At 55.3% G+C, this 4,523-nt stretch overlaps 1 long non-coding RNA gene across 1 annotated transcript; it reads right to left on the bottom strand.

The window, feature by feature from the left end:
* Nucleotides 1-350: 350 nt before the first annotated feature.
* LOC123582410 lies at nucleotides 351-2,812 on the bottom strand. The gene is made up of 2 exons (XR_006704366.1): nucleotides 1,820-2,812; nucleotides 351-724 (listed from the first exon to the last, which is right to left on the bottom strand). It is a non-coding gene; the product is annotated as an uncharacterized LOC123582410 (long non-coding RNA).
* Nucleotides 2,813-4,523: the final 1,711 nt, after the last annotated feature.

Genomic DNA, 4,523 nt, shown 5'->3' with positions numbered 1-4,523 from the left:
CCCCTTTCCCAAGGCTGTGTTCCAAAGACCGAAACTGCCAGTTAATAGATTCAGCTATTTCAAACTCCCGTGACTGCTGTGGGCACGGACCCTGTTCTCCCATTTCCTCTTGGAAGCTTTGTACTTCTGGAACCTAACTTCTCTGCCTCCTTCCCACATTGTTTTCCGGCAACCACGTTTCATTGTCCTTAATTAACCCGGAGGCACGACTGCTGAGTCCACAGATTAGAGAAGCCGTCGTTTCTGAAATGAAATTTCACTCTTCTCCCCCTTCTAGGAAAGGTTGGGGCAGCCGAGAACATATAGGTCATGTTTCCAATTATAAAACGCCAGTGATGCCGTTTTTTTTCCTCCCGCACTCCCAAAAATAGAAACGGGGAAGGCCGACTGAGCCCACTGTGTGAAGTCAGCTGTCCCCAGCGTGGCCACTGCCCCCGCCAGTTGCTCACCACCCACTGGTGGGGCTCGCGCGACAGGGGGCGATGGGGCCGGGCCGAGGATGTTCCCCAGCTGCGTCGCTAGGTGGCGCTATCAATAAGGAAGGCCCAAAGGCGCTCCTGGCCGGCTCACCTGCCGAAAGCGAAGAATTAAGCGCTTCACGCGCACTGCGACCGTTGGGGTCTTAGCCGGGGACACAGGGCGCGATTCGGCACGTTGTTCCAAACCGTTGCATTCCTGCAGAGTCAATGCTGGGGGGCGGGAAGGTGACGGTGGGTGTTCTATCCTGGGGAGACGGGGGGACAGAGCAATGTTTTATTTGTAGGAGTTTGAGGAGCTCAACACGGTATGGCTTTGGCTTCTATGGGAACAGAGGAGGGTGTAGGGTTAAGAGCGAAGAAGGCTGTGGGGTAAGAACAGAGGAGGGTGTGGGGCTGGGAACGGTGGTGGGGAGGGGGATATAAGGTCGGGAAGGGAGAGAGGGGCTTGACGGAGAGGGGGAGGGGATTTCTTGCTAAGGAGTGTAGCAAGAGAGACCCAGAGATGATGGAAGCCTCGGCTGAGGGACAGGATCTGTAGGTTACGGGGCTGATGTGACAGTCACAGGGGAGAGCCCGGCAGGGGCCCCGCTGACACCCTGACACGGGGGATAGAACGTGGCCTGTGGGAGGCGTCTGGCAGGACCCTCTCGTGGATGGGGGCCCCGCGAGCTGCCCGCTCCCTAACAACACCTGCGGGGGTCCCCGGACCCCGAGATTCACCTACCGCCCAAGATCGACGTTCGACCTCACTGAAAGAGTGGCCGCAAGTTTCTGCTAGAGAGGACGGGTCCGTGGGTTGTGGGCCAGGGGAATGGCGGGAAGTCCTGTCCATCGTGCTTACCTCCGCTGCCTGCCCGGCTCTCACTGCAGCCCGTGCAGCCCGTGTTCCCCCCTGGCTCTGCAGCGTCTTTCAGCCACCGAGGAACAGGGACGAGGGGCTCACCCTCCCGGGAGCAGCCCCCAGCTCCTGTGTGACCGCCTCCCCAGGTCCCCTCCCAAAGAGGGGTAACGCCGAGGCCTGTGTGGTTTCCCAATTCTCCCGCAGGGTTAGGCTTTAGACGCCCTCTGTGGTCAGTGGCCTCCCTGCATAACCCTCTGTCGCTTCCTTCCCTTCCTTGGCTCCCTTCCCGACCCCCCCCCCCCCCCCACCGGTGTCGGCCGGGATCCTCCCTCGCTCTGCTTGCGTGCTAACCTTTTTTTTTTTTTGTCTCAGGAGAGCCCAAAGTGACATATCGTTGCACGAGCCCCTGTTCTGCCTTCTGGAGAATGCAGCCCACTAGCTAAGCCGGGGCAGCCGATTTTGCCAGAAGCAGCATCATCGGCACCATCTGGTAACTCACCAGAAATGCAGATCCTCGGGCCAACAGCAGACCAAGCGGTCAGAAACTCTGAGGACGGTGTTGGCAATCCACGGTTCAACAGATCCTCCCGGGGCTCTGATTCGGGCTCAGCTGGTCTGACAATGACCTCTCTAGAGAATCCCGGCGTTCAGGGTCTTTGAATGCTCCTTGTCTCTTTGGCCGTCCTCCTCTGGAGGTGTCTTGGCTCCCCGACATCACTGAGGACGGGTCCCAGGTCCCAGGTCGGATCAACCCACCGGTCGACAAGTCCAGCGGCAAACGCCGCCTGGTCCTCGGCCGGCGATCGAACTCTCAGCTAAGTGTTCCAGCCCTTGCGGAATTCATGCCCCTGATCTGTGCGCAGCTCCTGGAGGCAGCCCCCCGACAGGGAGGATGCTGTGGCAGTGGGGCTCCCCTGTGCACAGAGCATCCGTGTGGCTTCTGTGAGACGTCGTTAGGAGGAGCTGGGTGGAGGTGGTGGGGCCGTGGAGGAGGGCGCCACCTGGTTTCTCGGGTGCCTACCAATGGCTCACCCCGCCTCTGGCTCTGGAGCGGGTGCTGACGCGCCACAGGCTGTGAAGAGGAGCTGTGAACACCCCCCAGGCCTTCGCAAGATCACGCCGCAATCTCCGGGAGTCCGTGCCAACTTGTATCGATTTGGGTACCTTGGTCCGATTCTTTGCTCGCTTTTTCTGTTGAGTGACCTTGGTGCTTTCCTCAACAGACGTGAGGTCCTTCGAGATGCCACCTCCCTGATGTATGATGGCTTCTGGTGCCTCCAGTATGAATGACCTACCCGTTCGGTCCTGCCTCCCTTCCACTCCCTCCTCCCTTATATCCTAGGTATTTAGGCAACATCCACTCTCCAGGACGTGAGCCAATGCCATTAGCGCTGTGGAACTGATCTTGAGGCCTATGACAGATGGTACTGGGCTTGGCAGGCCGCATATTTTTTTTTTTTTTTTTTTTTTTTTCAGGAAACAGTCAGGGTCCCGTGTGCTCTTCAGTCCTGAGGCAGGGGAGGGGAAGAGAGTGAGGTGGGTAGCCAAATGGCTTTCTCATTCTGGAGGGAGTCTTGACACCGTGCTCTCTCCGCCAGATTCTTACTTTCAGCCCAGCTGCTCCTGCCCACTCTTTGTCCCTCTCCTCCTGCAGCCCAAGGACCGTGCAGAGCCAGCTAGATAGGGTGGGACACCGGGTGTGAGGGACGAGGTGGAGACCAAGAATGAGAGGTGACAAGCAAACCATGGGTGTCCTCAATTACTTAAACGATGGGACGTTGCCCGTGTCCAGGGGCCAAGGTTCTGCCGCAGCAGAGGCGGGAGGCACCGTCACCGCCTGGCTCCGTCTGGAAAGTGCCGGAAGACCAGTGCCAAGGAACCCGGGTACGGGAAACCGATGGCTCTGCCATCTCCCCCACTAATGAGTCCCTGGATGGTTGGCGGGAAGGACTCGTACCTGTACTCGGCAACCACCAAGCTTCACCTCCATGCCTGTGGTTCCACTGAGCCCACGTACCTCCTGAGACCCTCGTGTGCCGCGTCCTCAGAGGCCTCCATTCGCTCGCCTTCGGGAACTGTCCTTCATCAGCACCTGCTCTTGAAACATGAGCTCTAGCACAGAGCTGGATTCTGATGCCGATGGGGCAGGAGATATGGTCCCATAGCTCTAGGGGCCATGTCACAATATCGGCTCCGGTCTGTTAGTTTAAGCTCACGTGAGTTTCCTTAGTTTTAGCCTTCTCAATTGCAAGGGAAAATTGTGGTCAGAATAGAAAGAAGATGTGAGAGATAGAGATAGAGATAGAGATCTCTATCTGTATCTATCTATATCTATCTATCTATCTGATGGAATATTACTCAGTCATCAAAAACAATGAAATCTTGCCACGTGCAACAATGTGGATGGAACTAGAACGTATTACACTAAGTGAACGAAGTCAGTCAGAGAAAGACAAACACCATCTGATTTCACTTATGTGTGGGATTTAAGAAACAAAACCGATGAACATAAGGGAAGGGGAAAGAGAGAGGGAAGCAGACTACAAGAAACTCGTAGCGATAGAGAAGGAGAGGGTTCAAGGAGAGAGGTGGGTGGGGATGGGCGTTGAGGCGGGCACCTGTTGGGAGGCACACCGGGCGCTGTGTGTAAGTGGTGAACCGCTGAATTCTCCTCCTGAAGCCAATATTACACGATACGTTAAGTAGAATTCAAATACACGCTTGAAAAAAACGTAACTCTGCCACGTCCCCTTGGAAGTCGTTCTGACTGAGGCACGGGTGACCCCTCCCCCCTTGCTTTCACTGCTTTGTTTACTTCCAATTGCAAATGGGTTTTTCCACGTCTGAACTTCCCCTTGCCACTAGACCCTGGGAATCAGGCTGTACCCCCAGTGCCCAGGACAGTGCTTGGCAGGTAGGAAAACCTCTTTTTTGTACGCATAGGATTCTTTCTGGGCGCTCTAGTTTATTCCACAAATGTAGGTGCCATTTTTAATGGAAGTCCTGTTCTGTTCGGGTTATTATAGCTTTGTAGTATACCTTGAAATCTACGATTGCGATATCTCCAGTTTTGTTCTTTTTTCTGAAGATTGTCTGGCTATTGGGGGTCTTTTGTGGTTCCATACCAACTTTAGGATTGTTTCTTCTACTTCTGTAAAAACTGCCACTGGGATTTTGATAGGTGTTGCATGAAATCCGTCAAT

The sequence above is a fragment of the Leopardus geoffroyi genome, chromosome B3 (assembly GCF_018350155.1).
Source record: "Leopardus geoffroyi isolate Oge1 chromosome B3, O.geoffroyi_Oge1_pat1.0, whole genome shotgun sequence".
NCBI classification, from domain to species: domain Eukaryota; kingdom Metazoa; phylum Chordata; class Mammalia; order Carnivora; family Felidae; genus Leopardus; species Leopardus geoffroyi.
This window is presented reverse-complemented; position numbering and strand designations above follow the sequence as displayed.